Source organism: Pristiophorus japonicus, chromosome 25 (genome assembly GCF_044704955.1).
Source record: "Pristiophorus japonicus isolate sPriJap1 chromosome 25, sPriJap1.hap1, whole genome shotgun sequence".
In the NCBI taxonomy this organism is placed as follows: Eukaryota; Metazoa; Chordata; class Chondrichthyes; family Pristiophoridae; genus Pristiophorus; species Pristiophorus japonicus.
The window spans coordinates 8,237,008-8,257,882 of record NC_092001.1 but is presented as its reverse complement, the minus strand read 5'-3'; the positions used below and the strand labels follow the sequence as shown (position 1 = coordinate 8,257,882).

At 43.9% G+C, this 20,875-nt stretch overlaps 1 long non-coding RNA gene and 1 other non-coding gene across 3 annotated transcripts in view; one reads left to right on the top strand and one right to left on the bottom strand.

The window, feature by feature from the left end:
• The window catches only part of LOC139238073 (uncharacterized), a 191,379-nt gene that overhangs the window by 84,612 nt on the left and 85,892 nt on the right, over positions 1 to 20,875 (bottom strand). The gene's annotated exons all lie outside the window — the stretch shown is intronic.
• Positions 5,744 to 5,832, top strand: trnaq-uug (transfer RNA glutamine (anticodon UUG)). The gene is given in 2 exon segments: positions 5,744 to 5,780; positions 5,797 to 5,832. It is a non-coding gene; the product is annotated as a tRNA-Gln (tRNA).

Genomic DNA, 20,875 nt, shown 5'->3' with positions numbered 1-20,875 from the left:
CCTCAAAACACCTACATAGGAATACAACGGGCTGATTAAATGCCGTGCAGCCTATTAGACAGCAACAGGAAACAAAGAAACATAGAAACATAGAAAATAGGCGCAGGATTAGGCCATTTGGCCCTTCGAGCCTGTACCACCAATCATATGCTGATGGCTCATCATACAAAATCATTACCCCATTCTTGCTTTCTCTCCATACCACTTGAGCCCTTTAGGGGCACATCTAACTCCCTTTTGAATATATCCATCGAACTGGCCACAACAACTTTCTGTGGTAGAGCATTTCACAGGTTCAAAATTAACTGAGTGAAGAGGTTCCTCTTCATCACGTTCCTAAATGGCTTATCTTTTATCCTTAGGCTGTGACCCCTTGTTGTGGACTTCCCCAACATCGGGGACTTCCTGCATCTAACCTGTCCAATCGCGTCAGAATTTTATATGTTTCTGTGACATCCCCTCTCATTCTTCTAAATTCCAGTTAATATAAGCCTAGTCGATCCAGGAGGAAGTGATTCAAGCCCTTGACCCTTGTATTTAGGAAACGCACAGGCCATTCAGCCACTCAAGTCTGTTACATCGGAGCTGAAGGAGGCTGTTCACCCCTTGACCCAGTTGCACAGGTAAAGGATGAAGTTAAGAGTACGGTAGTACAGTGGTTATGCTACTTGTTCAGTAACTCAGATGCATGTATACACATCCAAACATGGCAGGTGGGGAATTTAAATTGAGTTCATGAAATACATATGGAATTAAAATGCTGTCTTTCCTCGTCAACTCTATCCGCATAATGCTCTATTCCTTTTTCCCTCATAGGCTGGACTAACCACCCCGTTGAAGCATCTACACGATTTTACTCAACTACTCCTTGTTGCAGTGACTTCCACATTCTCACCACTATCTGGGTAAATGAGTTTATGTTTACATTTTTGTTGTTTATCTTATATTGATTTCCTTTTACTTTTGCTCTTTCACACAAGTGGAAATTACTCTACCAAAGTCTTTCATAATTTTAAAGAATTCTATTAGGTCAACCTCAAGCATTGTCTTTTCAGGAGAAAAGAGACCCAACATGTTCATCATCTCCTTGCATTTCTGGTATCATCATCTTTGTTCCTCCCTCTCCAGTGCCTCTCTACCTATTTAATAACAACGTGACCAGAATTGTACGCAGATTTCCAACTGCGCTATATAAACTTTATCATAACTTTTCAATTCTATCCCGTCAGAAATAAACCCTAGTGTTTTGTTGGCTTTTTTTTTGCTTTGTTAACCTGCGTCGCTACTTTCAGTGATTTGTATATTTGTACTCTGAGATCCATTTTCTCTTCTATCCCACTGAGCCTCGTATTTACCGAGTAACATGTGACCACCCTATTTTTGTCAACAAAATGTAATACCTCATATTTATTTGTGTTGACATCCATTTGCAAATTACATGTGCATTCATCAAATGTATTTACATTACATTAATTATTTAAAACATCACCACGAAATTTACTATCTTATTAATGTTTCACATAATGCCTTCACTCATTTGTAAATTGTTGTTTGAAATGGATAAGTAAAAATGAAAAGCTGCATCGGCCGAGAATCGCATATGGATCGGTTGTGTTGCAAGTGAGAATTCTTTTCTTAAAGCACCAATGTTGCCATTCACAGGCTGCCATTTGCCAGCAGGTCACATTTAAATTACTTTGATAATTTATCATTATAATTGAGGCCACTGCTGTAAAATAACAAGTAAAGTGCAACACATGCTGGATATGGAATTGCTCATTTAATGCTGGAAGTACTTGACAGCTCAGGGAAGGCACTCGCGACTTTAAAGCATCTCCTTTGTTGCCCACATCTTCCTTCGTGGCTTATCTTCCACCATGGGCTTACTGTATTTGGGTATTTACTGACTGCACGCTCTGATTTCCAGTGGAATTCATGCAGTCAAACAGCCTTCGTTCAATCAAGAATATATAAATTGTGAAGCAATTATTTATTTATTGAAATCAAATCAAATTCAATTTTTTACAATAAAATTGTAAATGTATTTATTTTCTTATTATGATAAATATATATACATTTTAAATTGTTTTTTTGTCTGGGTTGGTTTTACATCCCTCCCTCCTTCCTGCCTGTCTATCACCTGTGGCTTCAACAACCGTCCCAGCCCCGCATGGTCCTGAGCCCCACGCTCAATCACGCACAGCACAATTGCATTCAGCAATGATAGAAATCCCACTTTATTCTTTTAAAACGGAACTGCTGTCCGTCAAGGGCCATTTTACATCTGTGTAAGAAGGATGTGCTTCCTGTCCAGGATCATTCGGTATCTGTTTAAACGGGCTGGATGTCAGTTCCGGTTCATCATTTGCCAGTTTAAGACGTATTTTCTCATAATCCGGATCATCCTGTATATTTTAAAAGGAGTGTGATTTCACTGCGATGATCGAATTGTAAAACTGTTGTGTTTCAAGCTACATTGAAGTTGACTGTGTCCGTGCACATCCATATCGCAGCGCATCTATTCATTACTCGAAATATGCTCATGTTTTACTAAATCCACTCCTTCATGTCACATTGGCCCAAATTTGCTCTTAATATAAAAAACAATAAATGGTGTAACGACGGCAACGGCCGCGTGGCATAATAGATATAGGCGTCTGGCTTCGGTTATAATCGCGATGTTATCAACAGACTGCAGGTTCAAGTCGTACCACGGTCACCTAACGCGCCAAGTGAAATGTTATATTCTTTGCTTTGATTCTGCCTCAAAACCAAACATCTCGAACAGTCACTCACCTGAAGTGAAGGAAGGCTGTTTGCTTTCAGAAGCAAATGGCACATTTTCATCACTGTTGATCTGGTTGCACGGGCAGAACAAGCGTGTCAAGTGGACTTTCATGCACATTATTTCTGTTTGGATGCAAAAAGTAGGGGATGGATGTCTGACATTGATGTAAATAGGAGACGAGGTGACTGAGATGTTCAGGCGATAGACTGCTGATCCAGTATGCCCCCACCCTCGTCTCCTGTTTGTTAAACATTTGAACCCTCGGTTTTTTACGTCATTTACATTTAACCTCAATGCCAAATTCACTTTTTACTGACAAGGATGCAGCTGGTTGGTAAAGTAATGTCTCAAAACATTATCTATTCATGAAAGGGAAAACATTAGCAGGACAATGGCGAGGGGAACTCATTAGATAGGTCTCTGAGAGTCAGCGCAGGCACGATGGGCCGAACAGCAAATTCATGTCAGAATCTGAGAGCTACGTACTTCATTGTCGGCGGCTCGTTGATCTCGTGGTATGATTCTCGCTTAGAGATTTTAATAATTGAAATGCGAGAGATCCCGACGAGCCCTGCCAACTTTTCGTCAAAAAAACATTTCTCAGCCGGTCGACATGTGAGAAAACTGATATGTTTCAAATTAAAACGTGTGATTTCGATCCGTTGTTCCCACAGCGTCGAAATTCCTGGAGATTCCCAGGAGCAAAGCGAAACTCTCCGAACTGAGTAAAGTTCATGTATCTCAGAAGTACTCGTCTCTGTGTCTCATTGGACAACCTAAACCCGTGTTTGATTCCGGCCAATACTTGATCAGTGTATCTTCCTTTCTGCACGCATGAGCTCACTTCCATTGGGATAATCATACATTTAGCGTCAATCTCCGCTTCAACGTGAAACAGACTCTGCCCTGAATATGAGTGCGTCCTGTTTCTCCATCGCTGAAAAGATGTGAGAAACTGGCTTTGGATTTAGTCCCTTGGCTGGCGAATTTAAACTGTACAGGAAATCAATCCGGGGTGGCCAACCTGCCTGGTCTGATTAAAAGGCGTTCAAACCCTACATTCCAGGCATGTTATAGTGTTCTGGCCTCAACATTCGGTTCAACGTATCGGATCATAAGCACCGCTCCCATTGTCTGCTAATGATTCTGCTGTTCCCACTAACACCTCCTCTGGTCCATCCTTTGTTACTTTATTGCCCGCTTACCACCCACTTTGACTTTTCGCATTGTGCCATTTATTATTCAATCACTCCGTCGCTGCACTGTGTCACAGACATTTCCTTTTGTCCTTCCTCGCTGCCTATTTTTTTCCAGGCGCTATTTTCTTGGAAAAAATCTGTAATCTTTACAGTTTTCTGAAATAATCAGAATGATCATCTGACTGAACGTGAGCCCGGTTTCTTCATCCACAGAATGTTCACGACCTGCTGAGTTTTACAGAATTCTTTGTTTTTGTTCATTCTGTTTCCGTATCCCTTTTCTGGTGATGTGCTGATCGCCGCGGTCATTCTCAGTCTCTCTAAAATGGTGTGGTTTCAGTACCGGATCATTATATATCTATTTAAAAGGGATGCGCTGACTGTCCCGGATATCAAATTTCAAATTTCAAAAACTGCCTTTGGAGAGTGCAGGAATTTTAGTTTGTTTGTATGTTTGTGTAAGCGAGAGAGTGCGTGCAAACGTTCTGCGCATTCTTACTGTGCATTTCATGTCATGAGAGAAAAAAGGTATGACATGCAACTAGAAGCCAAACTGATTTGATTCAACACGCATTCGAGGACTGCCTGACAGGAGAAGAAACTGCTGTGGGATTTTGCTATTCTACATGTGAAAGAAGGCAAATTACATAAGTTAGAAACATAGCGATTTTAGCGAGAGCTTGCGTATGGGCTGTGTGACATGATGAAATCCTTCCCCCTTATTTTCAAATACAAATAAAATCAAGAAAGACATGGCTGACTGACTGACTTTGTTTACATAAATATATGTATAAATATGTATATATGCGTTTATTTTTATACATTCCCTAATTTTTAACTTTCACAATAAATATGCTTTTTCTGTTCTGCCTGCATTGGCTCTATTACATTTGACCTCTTTCACAGCACAAGCAGCTGCTGTCAGATCCAGCAGAAAGGCACTCGCGACTTTAAAAGATCGCCTTTGTTGCCCACATCTTCCCTCGTGGCTTGTCTTCCACCATGGGCTTACTGTGTTTGGGTATTTACTGACTGCACACCCTGATTTCCAGTGGATTTCATGCAGTCGCACAGCCTTCGTTCAATCAAAAATATATAGATGAAGAAACAATTATTTATTTTTTAAAATCAAATCACATTTAATTTTTTGCAATTAAATTGTAAATTTATTTAGTTTCTAATTATGACAAATATATATATGTTTTAAATTGTCTTTTTGTCTGGATTGGTTTTACTTCCCTCCCTCCTTCCTGCCTGTCTATCTCCTGTGGTTTCAACAACCGTCCCAGCCCCGCATGGACCTGAGGCCCACACTCACTCACGCACAGCACAATTGCCTTCAGGAATGATAGAAATCCCACTTTATTCTTTTAAAGGGGAACTGCTGTCCGTCAAGTGCTATTCTACAGCTGTGTAAGAGGGATGTGCTTCCTGTCCAGGATCATTTGATGTCTGTTCAAACGGGATGGTTGTCTGTTCCGGTTCATCAATTGCCCCTTGAAGACGTATTTTCTCATAATTCGGATCATCCAGTATATTTTAAAAGGAGTGTGATTTCAGCTGCGATAACCGAATTGTTAAACTGTTGCGTTTCAAGCTACATTGAGGTTACCTGTATCCGTGCGCATCCATATCGCAGCGCATCTGTTCATTACTCGAAATATGCTCATGTTTTGCGAAATCCACTCCTTGATATAACTCTTGTCCCGAATTTGCTCTCAATATAAAAAACAACAAATTTTCGGCCGACAGCAACGGCCGCGTGGCCAAATGGATAAAGCGTCTGACTTTGATTGCAACTGCGATGTTATCAGAAGATTACAGGTTCGAGTCCTGCCGCGGTCAACTAACTCGCCGTGTGAAATTTGATATTCTTTGTTTTGATTCTGACTCAAAACCAACCATCTCGGACAGTCACTCACCTGAAGTAAAGGAAGGCTGTTTGCTTTAAGAAGCTAATGGCACATTTTCATCACTGTCGATATGGTTGCATGGGCAGAACAAGCGGTGAAGTAGATTTCGTGCACATTATTTCTGTTTGAATACAAAAAGTAGGGGATGGATGTCTGACTTTGCACTAAATAGGAGACAAGATGACTGAGAGGTTCAGGCAATGGACTGCTGATCCAGTATGTCCTCAGCTTCGTCGTTATTGTGTTAAATATTTGACACCTCGTTTTTTTCTTCAATCACATTTAACCCCATTGCCAAATTCACCTTTTACTGACAAGGATGCAGCTCGTTGGAAAAGTAATGTATCAAAAAATAATCTATTTATCAAAGGGAAATCAGTAGCTGGACTATGGAGATGGGGAATCATTAGATCGGTCTCTGGGAGTCTGCACAGGAACGTTGGACGGAATAGCAAACTAACGTCAGAATCTGAGAGCTACGTCCTTCACTGTCGGCGACTCTTTGGTCTGGCTTATGATTCTCGCTTAGGCATTTTAATAATTGAAATGCGAGAGCTCCCGGGTTCAAATCAAGTACGAGCTCAGCCGATTTTTAGTCAAAAAAACACCTCTCAGCCGGTCGACATGTGAGAAAACTGACATGTTTCAAATTAAAACGTGTGATTTCGCTCCGTTGTTCACACAGCGTCCAAAGTCCTGGAGATTCCGAGGAGCAAAGTGAAAGTCACCAAACTGAGTAAAGTTTATGTATCTCAGATGTAGTCGGCTCTGTGTCTCATTGGACAACCTAAACCCGTGTTTGATTCCGGCCAATACTTGATCAGTATATCTTCCTTTCTGCACGCATGAGCTCATCTCCATTGGGATAAGCATACATTCAGCATCAGTCTCAACTTCAAAGTGAAACAGACACTGCCCTGAATATGAGTGCGTCCTGTTTCTCCATCGCTGAAAAGATGTGAGAAACTGGCTTTGGAATTAGTCCCTTGGCTGCCGAATTTAAACCGTACAGGAAATCAATCCGGGGTGGCCAAGCTGCCTGGTCTGATTAAAAGGCGTTCACACCCTACATTCCAGGCATGTTATAGTGTTCTGGCCTCAACATTCGGTTCAACGTATCGGATCATAAGCACCGCTCCCATTGTCTGCTAATGGGCCTGCTGCTCCCACTAACACCTCCTCTGGTCCATCCTTTGTTACTTTATTGCCCGCTTACCAGCCACTTTGAATTTTCGCATTGTTCCATTTATTATTCAATCACTCCTACGCTCCACTGTGTCACAGACATTTCCTTTTGTCCTTCCTCGCTGCCTATTTTTTTCTAGGCGCTATTTTCGTGGAAAAAATCTGTAATCTTTACATTTTTCTGAAAAAATCGGAATGATCATCTGACTGAACATGAGCCCGGGTTCTTCATCCACAGAATGTTCACGACCTGCTGAGTTTTACAGAATTCTTTGCTTTTGTTCATTGTGTTTCTGTATCCCTTTTAAGGTGATGTGCTGGTCTGCCCGGGGTCATTCTCTATCTCTCCAAAATGGTGTGCTATCAGTATCGGATCATTATGTATCTGTTTAAAAGGTAAGTGCTGTCTGTCCCGGATTTCAAATTTCAAATTTCAAATTTCAAAAACTGCCTTCGGAGGGTAAAGGAATTTTAGTTTGTTGGTGTGTTTGTGTAAGCGAGGGAGTGCGTGCAAACGTTCTGCGCGATCTTACTGTGCATTTCATGTCATGGGAGGAAAAATGCATTACATGCAACTTGAACACTGATTTGATTCAACACGCATTTGAGGACTGCCTGACAGGAGAAGAATCTGCTGTGGGATTTTGCTGTTCTACATCTGAAAGAAGGCAATTTACATAAGCTGGAAACATAGCGATTTTAGCGAGAGCTTGCGGATGGGCTGAGTGACATGATGAGTTCCTTCCGCTTATTTTCAAATACAAATCAAATCAAGACAAGACAAGACATGACTGGCCGATTGACTTTGTTTATATACATATATGTATAAATATTTATATATGCGTATATTAACATACATTCCCTACTTTTTAACTTTCACAATAAATGTGCTTTTTCTGCTCTGCCTGCACTGGGCTCTATTACATTTGACCTCTTTCACAGCACACGCAGCTGCTGTCAGATCCAGCAGAAAGGCACTCGCGCCTTTAAAAGATCGCCTTTGTTGCCCACATCTTCCCTCGTGGCTTGGCTTCCACCATGGGCTTACTTTGTTTGGGTATTTACTGACTGCACGCCGTGATTTCCAGTGTAGTTGATACAGTCACACAGCCTTCGTTCAATCAAAAATATATCGATTGTGAAACAATTATTTATTTATTTAATTCAAATCAAATTCAATTTTTGTATTAAAATTGTAAATGTATTTATTTTCTTATTCTGATAAATATATATATGTTTTAAATTGTCTTTTTTCTGGGTTGGTTTTACTTCCCTCCCTCCTTCCTGCCTGTCGATCACCTGTGGCTTCAACAACCGTCCCAGCCCCGCGTGGTCCTGAGACCCACGCTCACTCATGCATAGCACGATTGCCTTCAGAAATGATAGAAATCCCACTTTACTCTTTTGAAAGGGAACTGCTGTCCGGGAAGGGCCATTCTACAGCTGTGTAAGAGGGATGTGCTTCCTGTCCAGGATCATTCGGCGTCTGTTCAAACGTGATGTTTGTCAGTTCCGGTTCATCAATTGCCCCTTTAAGACGTATTTTCTCATAATCCGGATCATCCTGTATTTTTTAAAAGGAGTGTGATTTCAGCTGTGATAACCGAATTGTTATACTGTTGTGGTTCAAGCTACATTGACGTTGCCTGAATCCGTGCACATCCATATCGCAGCGCATCTGTTCATCCTCAAAATATGCTCATGTTTTCCGAAATCCACTCCTTGATAAAACCCTTGTCCCTTATTTGCTCTCAATATGAAAAGCGGCCGCGTGGCCTAATGGATAAGGCGTCTGACTTCGATTGTGATCTGTGATGTTATCAGAAGATTGCAGATTCGAGGCCTGCCGCGATCAGCTCAGTCGCCGCGTGAAATTTTATATTCTTTGCTTTGATTCTGCCTCAAAACCAACCATCTCGGACAGTCACTCACCTGAATTAAAGGAAGGCGGTTTTCTTTAAGAAGCGAATGGCACATTTTCATCACTGTCGATCTGGTTGCACGGGCAGAACAAGTGGTGAAGTAGACTTTCGTGCAAATTATTTCTGTTTGAATGCAAAATGTAGGGGATGGATGTCTGACGTTTCAGTAAATAGGAGACAAAGTGACTGAGAGGTTCAGGCAATGCACTGCTGATCCAGTATGCCCCCAGCTTCGTCGATATTGTGTGAAACATTTTCCCCTCGTTTTTATTCATCAATCACATTTAACCTCATTGTCAAATTCACCTTTTACTGACAAGGATGCAGCTCGTTGGTGAAGTAATGTCTCAAAAAATAATCACTTCATCAAAGGGAAAACATTAGCAGGACTATGGAGAGGGGGACTCATTAGATAGGTCTCTGAGAGTCATCACAGGCACGATGGGCATAAATAGCAAACTAACGTCAGAATCTGAGAGCTACATCCCTCATTGTCGGGGCTCGTTGGTCTAGGGGTATGATTCTCGCTTTGTGTTTTTCATAAGTGAAATGCGAGCGGTCCTAGGTTCAAATCTCCGACGAGCCGTGCCAAGTTTTAGTCAAAGAACCGCTTCTGAGCCTGTCGACATGTGAGAAAACAGACATATTTCAAATGAAAACGTGTCATTTCGCCCCGTTGTTCCCACAGCGTCCAAATCCTGGAGTTTTCCAGGAACAAAGTAAAACTCACCAAACTGAGTAAAGTTTGAAAAATAGATGCAGGAATAGGACATTTGGCCCTTCTCGCCTGCACCGCCATTCAATGAGTTCATGGATGAACATGCAACTTCAGTACCCCCTTCCTGCTTTCTCGCCATACCCCTTGATCCTCCGAGTAGTAAGGACTTCATCTAACTGACCTTTTGAATATATTTAGTGAATTGGCCTCAACTACTTTCTGTGGTAGAGAATTCCACAGGTTCACCACTCTCTGGGTGAAGAAGTTTCTCCTCATTTCGGTCCTAAATGGCTTACCCCTTATCCTTCGACTGTGAGCCCTGGTTCTGGACTTCCCCAACATTGGGAACATTCTTCCTGCAACTAACCTGTCGAAACCCGTCAGAATTTTAAACGTTTCTATGAGGTCCCCTCTCATTCTTCTGTACTCCAGTGAATACAAGCCCAGTTGATCCAATCTTTCTTGATGGGTCAGACCCACCATCCCGGGAATCAGTCTGGTGAACGGACGCTGCACTCCCTCAATAGCAAGAATGTCCTTCATCAAGTTAGGAGACCAAAACAGTACACAATACTCCAGGTGTGGCTTCACCAAGGCCCTGTACAACTGTCGCAACAGCTCCCTGCCCCTGTATACAAATCCCATCGCTATGAATGCCAACATGCCATTTGGTTTCTTAACCGCCTGCTGTACCTGCATGCCAACCTTCAATGACTGATGTACCATGACACCCAGGTCTCGTTGCACCTCCCCTTTTCCTAATCTGTCACCATTCAGATAATAGTCTGTCTCTCTGTGTTTACCACCAACGTGGATAACCTCACATCTATCCACATTATACTTCATCTGCCATGCATTTGCCCACTCACCTAACCTATCCAAGTCACTCTACAGCCTCATAGCATCCTCCTCGCAGCTCACACTGCCACCAACCTCGTGTTATCCGCAAATTTGGAGATACTGCATTTAATCCCCTCATCTAAATCATTAATGTACAATGTAAACAGCTGAGGCCCCAGCACCTTGCGGTAGCCCACTAGTCACTGCCTGCCATTCTGAAAAGTCCCCATTTACTCGTACTCTTTGCTTCCTGTCTGACAACCAGTTCTCAATCCATGTCAGCACACTACCCCCAATCCCATGTGCTTTAACTTTGCACATTAATCTCTTGTGTGAGATATTGTCGCAAGCTTTCTGAAAGTCCAATTATAGCACACCAACTGGTCCTCCCTTGTCCACTCAACTGAAAACATCCTCAAAAAATTCTAGAAGATTTGTCAAGCACGATTTCCCTTTCACAAATCCAAGCTGACTTGGACCTATCATGTCACCTCTTTCCAAAGGCTATGACATCCTGAATAATTGATTCCATCATTTTACCCACTACTGAGGTCAGGCTGACCGGTCTATCATTCCCTGTTTTCTCTTTCCCTCCTTCTTTAAAAAGTGGCGTTACATTGCCAACCTCCACTCCATAGGAACTGATCCAGAATCAATGGAAGGTTGGAAAATGACTGTCAATGCATCCGCTATTTCCAATGCCACCTCCTTAAGTACTCTGGGATGCAGTCCATCAGGCCCTGGGGATTTATCGGCCTTCAATCCCATCAATTTCCCAAAGACAATTTCCCGACGAAAAAGGATTTCCCACAGTTCCTCCTCCTTACTAGCCCCTCGGACCACTTTTATATCCGGAAGGTTGTTTGTGTCCTCCTTAGTGAATACCATACCAAAGTACTTGTTCAATTGGTCTGCGATTTCTTTATTCCCCGTTATGACTTCCCCTGATTCTGACTGCAGGGGACCTACGTTTGTCTTTACTAACTTTTTTCTCTTTACATATCTATAGAAACGTTTGCAATCAGCCTTAATGTTTCCTGCAAGCTTCTTCTCGTACTCCATTTTCCCTGCCCTCATCAAACCCTTTGTCTTCCTCTGCTGAGTTCTAAATTTCTCCCAGTCCCCGGGTTCGCTGCTATTTCTGGCCAATTTGTATGCCACCTCCTTGGCTTTAATACTATCCCTGATTTCCCTTGATAGCCACAGTTGTGCCACCTTCCCTTTTTTATTTTTACGACAGACAGGAATGTACAATTGTTGTAGTTCATCCATGCGGTCTCTAAATGTCTGCCATTGCCCATCCACAGTCAACCCCTTCAGTATCATTCGCCAATCTATCCTAGCCAATTCACGCCTCATAAGTTCAAAGTTACCCTTCTTTAAGTTCTGGACCATGGTCTCTGAATTAAGTAATTCATTCTCCATACTAATGCAGAGTTCCACCATGTTATGGTCACTCTGTGATGTTATCAGAAGATTGCTGGGTCGAGTACTGCAGCGGTCAGTTAACTCGCCGTATGAAATGTTGTATTCTTTTTTTGATTCTGCCTCAAAACCAACCATCTCGTACAGTCACTCACCTCAAGTAAAGGAAGGATGTTTGCTTTAAGAAGCTAACGACACATTTTCATCACTGCCGATCTGGTTGCATGGGCAGAACAAGCGGTGAAGTAGACTTTATTGCACATTATTTCTGTTTGGATGCAAAAAGTAGGGGATAGATGTCTGACGTTGCTGTAAATAGGAGACGAGGTTGCCGAAAGGATCAGGCGATGGACTGCTGATCCAGTGTGCTCCCACCCTCGTCGTTATTGTGTTAAAAATGTGACCCCTCTGGTTTTTTTGTCAATCGCATTTAACCTCATTCGCAAATTCACCTTTTACTGACAAGGATGCAGCTCTTTGGTAATGTAAAGTCTCAAATTAATAATATATTCATCAAAGGGACAACATTAGCACGACGATGTAGAGGGGGACTCACTCGATCGGTCTCTCAGAGTCAGCACGTGCACGATGGGCCGGAATAGTAAACTACCGTCAGAATCTGAGAGCTACGCTCTTCGCAGTCGGCGGCTCGTTGGTCTAGGGGTATGATTCTCGCTTCGGGATTCTCATAATTGGAAATGCGAGATGTCCCGCGTTCAAATCCCGGACGAGCCCTGCCAACATTCAGTCATAGAACCGCTTCTGAGCTGGTCGAGATGTGAGAAAACGGACATATTTCAAATTAGAAACGTGTGATTTCGCTCCGTTGTTCCCACATCGTCCAAATCCTGGAGTTTCCCAGGAGCAAAGTGAAACTCACCGACCTGAGTAAAGTTAAAGTTCTCAGGTATTCTCCGCTCTGTGTCTCATTGGACAACCTAAACCCGTGTTTGGTTCCGGCCAATACTCGATCAGTATATCTTCATTTCTGTATGCATGAGCTCACCTCCATTGGGAGAAGCACACATTCGGCGTCAATCTCCACTTCAACGTGAAACAGACTCTGCCCTGAATATGAGTGCCCTGTTTCTCGAGTGCGGAAAAGATGTGATAAGCTGGCTTTTGAATTAGTTTGCTGCCGAATTGAAACCGAACAGGAAATCAATCCGGGGTGACCAAGCTGCGTGGTCTGATTAAAAGGCGTTCACACCCTATATTTCAGGCATGTTATAGTCTTCTGGCCTCAACATTAGGTTCAGCTTATCGGATCATAAGCACCGCTCCCATTGTCTGCTAATGGTTCTGCTGTTCCCACTAACACCTCCTCCAAACCATTCTTTGTTACTTTTTTGCCCGCTTACCACCAACTTTGCCTTTTTCTAATTTGTCATTTATTATTCAATTACTCCTACGCTCCACTGTAGCACAGACATTCCCTTTTGTCCTTCGTTGCTGCCTATTATTTCCAGGCGCTATTTTTGTTGAAAAAATCTGTAAACTTTAAATTTTTCCTGAAAGATCGGAATGATCATCTGACTGAACGTGAACCCGGGCTCATCATCCACAGAATATGCACGACCTGCTGAGTTTTACAGAATACTCTGTTTTTGTTCATTCTGTTTCCGTATCCCCTTTAAGGTGATGTGCTGATGGTCGGGGTCATTCTCTGTCTCTCTAAAATGGTGTGCGATCAGTCCCAGTTCGTTCTGTGTCAGTTTAAAAGGGATGTGCTGTCTGTCCCCGATTTCAAATTTCAAATGTCAAAAACTGCCTTTGGAGGGTGCAGGAATTTTAGTTTGTTTGTGTGTTTGTGTAAGCGAGAGAGTGCGTCCAAACGTGCTGCGTGATCTTACTGTACATTTCATGTCACGTGAGGAAAAAGGCATTATTTGCAACTTGATGCCACACTGATTTGATTGAACACGCATTCGTGGACTGCCTGACAGGAGAAGTATCATGTATTCAACCAGCATTGTAACCCATGTATAAACTGACGTAAGTTGCACACCGTGAGAACACTGACCAACAGGTGGAAGACTCTCCTAACCTGGACCTTCAATATAAAAGGGGAAGCTCCACCCACCTTCATCACTTGAGTGCCAAGGAATAAAGGACAGGTCACAGACTGACCTTCTCTCAAGCATGGGCCTCTTATGCATTTATACTGTGTAGTAAGGACGTATCAATGGCGACAAGACACTGGGATTTAAACCACACGAGCATGGCCACTAGCAGAACAGACGAGAGGTATTGTGTTAAGGAATGGTTGGGAAAGAGATTCAACATTGTTAAAGCAGCACACAGTTCTCCAGGCAGACAAGGGCAGTCAGCCATGCCCCAACATGTAGTCGAACCCAGAGGGGGAGTTCGACAGAGACAATGGCAAGCTGAACAGCGATTCACGCTATTGCAAGGGACAATGCGGCCAGTAATGGGGCCATCAACACCTGTTAATGGTGCACTCAAGGACAATAATAGGGGCAGTCAGGGACGATCGACTGGCAAGGGACATTTTGTTTCAAACCGCAACTCATGCTGGAGGCGTGGAGGCATACATTCAGCTGGAGTTTGCAGAGATGAGCAAAATACCTGCAGAAATTGCAGAAATGGACACTGGGGGAAATCGCTGGAAGCTAAAGTTCAGCCAGTTCATGTGGAGCACATATACAGTTCATACACCAGGACGCCACCGATAATGATGAAATTGCTCCTCAATGGCATCCCAGTATCAATGGAGTTAGACACGGGTGCTAGCCAGTCCCTGATGGGTAACAAACGGTTCGAAAAGTTGTGGGCATCCAAGGCCAGGAGGTAGAAATTATCGCAGATTGACGCACAGCTACGGACTTACACAAAGCAGATCATTCCGGTGCTCGGCAGCGCCACGGTAGTCGTGACCCACAAAGATTCAGAGAACAGGTTGCCACTCTGGATTGTCCCAGGGGACGGTCCCGCACGACTGGGGAGGAGTTGGCTTGCTGTCTTGAACTGGAAATGGGGCGATGTCAATGCAATTTCCTCTGTGGAACGAGTATCATGCTTACAGGTCCTGGACAAATTTGACTCATTATTTCAACCCGGCATTGGCACTTTCATGGGGGCCAATGTAATGAGTCACATGATCCCGGATGCCAGACCAGTACACCACAAGGCCAGAGCGGTGGCGTACGTGATGTGGGAAAAGATAGAAGGCGAATTGTACCGCCTGTTGAGGGAAGGTATCATCTCGCCAGTCGAATTCAGTGACTGGGCGAGCCCGATTGTGCCGGTGCTCAAGGCAGATGGGTCGGTCAGGATATGTGGCGATTACAAGGCCACCATCAATCGGGTGTCACTCCAAGACCAGTACCCGCTACCGAGAGCGGAGGACCTATTTGCGACGCTATCCAGTGGCAAACTTTTTTCAAAATTGGACCTGACCTCAGCTTACATGACCCAGGAGCTGGTGAGTGAGTCGAAGAAGCTGACCACCATCACGACACACAAGGGGTTGTTTGAGTACAACAGATGTCCATTCGGGATTCGCTCGGCCGCCGCGATCTTCCAACGAAATATGGAAAGCCTCCTCAAGTCAATTCCAGGGACTGTGGTTTTTCAGGACGACATCCTCATCACGGGTTACGATACTGAAGAACACCTCCACAACCTGGAGGAGGTGCTACGCAGACTGGACCGGGTAGGTCAACGACTGAAAAAGGCGAAGTGCGTCTTCCTAGCTCCAGAGGTAGAATTCCTGGGGATGAGGGTAGCAGCAGACGGGATCAGCCCTACTGCATCCAAGACGGAAGCGATCCAGAGAGCACCCAGACCCCGTAACACGACGGAGCTGCATTCGTTCCTGGGGTTCCTGAACTATTTTGGTAACTTTCTTCCCAAATTGAGCACGCTGATAGAGCCGCTACACATGCTCCTACGCAAAGGTCGTGAATGGGTCTGGGGGGACAGCCAGGAAAGGGCTTTTAATAGAGCGCGCAATTTGTTATGTTCCAACAATCTGCTAACGCTATATGACCCATGCAAGAAACTTATATTAAGGTGTGATGCATCGTCCTATGGTGTCGGGTGTGTGTTGCAGCATGTCAATGCCAAGGGTCAGTTACAGCTAGTAGCTTATGCCTCCAGGAGTCTGTCCCAGGCAGAAAGGGGCTAGGGGATGGTAGAAAAGAAGGCGCTTGCATGTGTATATGCGGTAAAGAAAATGCACCAGGACCTATTTGGCAGGAAATTTGAGCTGGAGAAAGATCACAAACCCCTAACGTCCATTTTGGCCGACAACAAGGCCATAAATGCAAACGGATCGGCCTGCATACAGAGGTGGGCACTCACGTTAGCTGCCTATGACTACACAATTCGCCACAGACCGGGCACCGAAAACTGCGCCGATGCACTCAGCAGGCTCCCACTAGCCACCACTGAGGGGGCTACCGAGCATCGTGCTGAGATGGTCATGGCTGTTGAAACTTTCCGAAGCGAAGGCTCACCCGTGACAGCCCGTCAGATTAAAGTCTGGACAAATAGAGACTCGCTATTGTCTCTAGTAAAGAAATGTGTCCTGAATGGGGACTGGGCAGCCACGTACAGGGCATGCCCTGAGAAATTTAAACAATTTCACAGGCGCAAGGATGAACTCTCGATTCAGGCCGATTGCCTTCTTTGGGGAAACTGCGTAGTCATGCCCCCGATGGGCAGAGAGGTGTTCATCAGAGAACTCCACAATGGGCACCCGGGCATTGTCATGGTGAAGGCAATTGCCAGGTCACACGTTTGGTGGCCAGGGATAGACGCAGATCTGGAACTTTGTGTTCACAGATGCAACACGTGTGTCCAGCTGGGCAATGCGCCCAGGGAAGCTCCCCTTAGCCCCTGGCCATGGCCCGCCAAGCCTTAGTCACGCATCCATGTGGACTATGCAGGTTCTTTCATGGGGAAAATGCTTTTGGTTGCAGTAGGCGCCTACTCCAAATGGATCGAGTGTGACATTTTAAATTCAAGCACATCCTCTGCCACGGTAGAAAGTCTATGGGCAATGTTCGCCGCCCACGGTCTATCGGAGATCTTGATCAGCGACAATGGCCCGTGCTTCACAAGCACTGAATTCCAGGACTTATTGCAGGCAATGGAATTAACCGTGTTAGAACGGCACCGTTCAAGCCGGCCTCAAACGGCCAGGCAGAACGAGCAGTGCAGATAATCAAACAGGAGATGCTCAGATTCCAAGGGGGTTCCCGACAAACCCGCTTATCACGCCACCTGTTGGCCTATAGATTCCGACCACATTCGTGCACAGGATTTCCACCCGCAGAGCTACTAATGAAAAGGACGCTCAAAACCCGATTATCTGTTATACACCCCACCATGAAAGAACTTGTCGAGAGCAGGCGCCAGTCACAATATCACTACCATGACAGGAATGCGAGGGCGCGATGTATTGATGTAAATGATCCTGTTTTTGTCCTCAACTAGGCTGCAGGGCCCAAATGGCTCGCAGGCACTGTGTTTGCCAAAGAGTGAAATATGATTCTGGTAGTTAAACTTACCAATGGACAAATCTGCCGCAAACATGTGGATCAAACAAAAAGGAGGTTCAACAACCCCATAGAAGAAGCAGAGGAAGAACACGATATAGAGTTCACTCCACCACAGGTGACCGAACACCGGAACCAAAGGGAGGAGAGCCCAGTCACTGTGGGCAGTCCGGACAGGCCTGAGGCACCGCAAACAGCAGAAACTCAGGCCAGCGCCCAACAACCGGAGCCCCAACTCAGGCGCTCTACAAGGGAGCGTAAACCACCAGAGAGACTCAACCTGTGATCCCAATAAGACTTTGAGGGGGGGGAGGTGATGTCATGTATTCAACCAGCATTCTAACCCATGTATAAACTGACGAAAGTTGTACACCGTGAGAACACTGACCACGAGGTGGGAGACACTCCTAACCTGGAGCTTCAAGTATAAAAGGGGAAGTTCCACCCACCTTCATCACTTGAGTGCTAAGGAATAAAGGACAGGTCACAGACTGACCTTCTCTCAAGCATGGGCCTCTTGTGCATTTCTACTGTGTAGTAAGGACGTATCAAGAAGAATCTGCTCTGGGATTTTGCTATTCCACATCTGAAAGAAGGCAAATGACATAAGTTAGAAACATAGCGAGTTTAGCGAGAGCTTGCCGATGCGATGTGTGACATGAAGACCTCCTTCCCCCTTATTTTCAAATACAAATCAAATCAAGACAAGACAAGACATGACTGACTGACTGACTTTGTTTATATATATAAGTATATAAATATTGATATATATGTATATTTATATACATTCCCTACTTTTTAACTTTTACGATAAATGTACTTCTTCTGTTCTGCCTGCAATGGCTCTATTACATTTGATATCTTTCACAGCACACACAGCTGCTGTCAGATCCAGCAGAAATGCACTCGCGATTTTAAAAGATCACTTTTGTTGCCCACGTGTTCCATCGTGGCTTGTCTTCCACTATGGTATTACTGTGTTTGGGTATTTACTAACTACAACACCTGATTTCCAGTGGAATTCATCCAGTCACACAGCCTTCGTTCAATCAAAAACATATAGATTATGAAACAATTGTTTATTTATTTAAATCAAATCAAATTCAATTTTTTGCAATAAAATTGTAAAATTATTTATTTTCTTTTTATGATAAATATATAGATATTTTAAAATTTAATTTTCTCTGAGTTGGTTTTACACCCCTCCCTCCTTCCTGCCTGTCTATCACATGTTGCTTCAACAACCTTCCCAGCCCCGACTGGTCCTGAGCCCCACACTCAATCATGCACAGCACAATTGATTCAAGAATGAAAGAAATCCCAATTTATTCTTTGAAAAGCGAACTGCTGTCAGGCATGGGTCATTCTATATCTTTGTAATAGGGATGTGTTTTTACAGTTCAGGGTTATTCGGTGCCTGCTTAAACGGGATGGTTGTGAGTTCTGGTTCATAATTTGCTCATTTATGACGTATTTTCACATAATCCGGATCATTCTGTATAGTTTTAAAAGGAGTGTGATTTCAGCTGCGACGACCGAATTGTTAAACTGTTGTATTTCAAGCGACATTGACGTTGCCTGTTCCCGTGCGCATCTATATCGCAGCGCATCTATTCATTACTCGAAATATGCTCATGTTTTCCGACATCCATGACTTGAAGTAACCTTGTCCCAAATTTGCCCTCAAGATATAAAAAACAACAAAATCTGTGCAGATGGCAGCGGCCGCGTGCCCTAATGGATAAGGCATCTGACTTCGATAATAACCGCGAGGTTCGAGTCCTACCGCGGTCAACTAACACGATGCATCAAATTTTATTTTCATTGTTTTGATTCTGCCTCAAAATTAACCATCTCGGACAGTCACTCACCTAATGTAAAGGAAGGCTGTTTGCTTTCAGAAGCTACTGGCAATTTTCATCACTGCCGATCTGGTTGCACGGGCAGAACAGGCGGTGAAGTAGACTTCCTTGCACATTATTTCTGTTTGGATGCAAAAATTAGGGGATGGATGTTTGACGTTGCTGTAAATAGGAGACGAGGAGGCCGAGCGGTTCACGCGATAGACTGCGAATCCAGTGTGCTCCCACCCTCGTCGTTATTGTGTTAACAATTTGATCCCTCTGGTTTTTTTGTCAATGACATTGCCAAATTCACCTTTTACTGACAAGGATGCAGCTCTTTGGTGATGTAATGTCTCAGATTAATAATATATTCATCAAAGGGAAAACATTAGCACGACTATGGATAGGGGCGCTCCTTGGATCGGTCTCTGAGAGTCAGCACAGGCACGATGGTTCAAATTGTAAACTACCGTCAGAATCTGAGAGCTACGCTCTTCGTTGTCGGCTGCTCGTTGGTCTAGGATTATGATTTTCGCTTTGGGATTGTCAAAATTAAAATACGAGAGGTCCCGCGTTCAAATCCCGGACGAGCCCCGCCAACTTTTAGTCAAATAACCGCTTCTGATCCGGTCGACATGTGAGAAAACGGACATATTTCAAATTAAAACGTGTGATTTCGCTCCGTTGTTCCCACAGCGTCCAAATCCTGAAGATTCCCAGGAGCAAAGTGAAACTCACCGGACTTAAATTTTCTCAGATGCGCTCGGCTCTGTGTCTCATTGGACAACCTTAACCCGTGTTTGGTTCCGGCCAATACATGTTCAGTATATCTTCATTTCTGCATGCATGAGCTCACCTCCATTGGGATAAGCATACATTCGGCGTCAATCTCCACTTCAACGTGAAACATACTCTGCCCTGAATATGAGTACGTCCTGTTTCTCTAACGCCGAAAAGATGTGAGAAGCTGTCTTTTGTATTAGTCCCTTGGTTGCCTAATTCAAACCGTCCAGGAAATCACTCCGGGGTGGCCAAGCTGCCTGGTCTGATTAAAAGGCGTGAACACCCTATATTTCAGGCATACTATAGTCTTCTGGCCTCAACATTAGCGTCAGCTTATCGGATCATAAGCACCTCTCCTATTGTCTGTTAATGATTCTTTGTTTCCCACCAACACCTCCTCCATACCATTCTTTGTTACTTTGTTGCCCGCTTACTTTGCCTTTTCGCATTGTGCCAATTATTATTCAATCACTCCTACGCTCCACTGTATCACAGACATTCCCTTTTGTCCTTCCTCGCTGCCTATTTTTTTCAAGGCGCTATTTTTGTTGAAAAAATCTATAAAATTTACATTTTTCCCAAAATATTGGAATGATCATCTGACTGAACGTGAACCTGGGATCTTCATCCACAGAATCTGCACGACCTGCTGAGTTTTACGGAATTATCTGTTTTTGTTCATTCTGTTTCGGTGTCCCTTATAAGGTGATGTGGTGATGGCCGGGGAATCTCT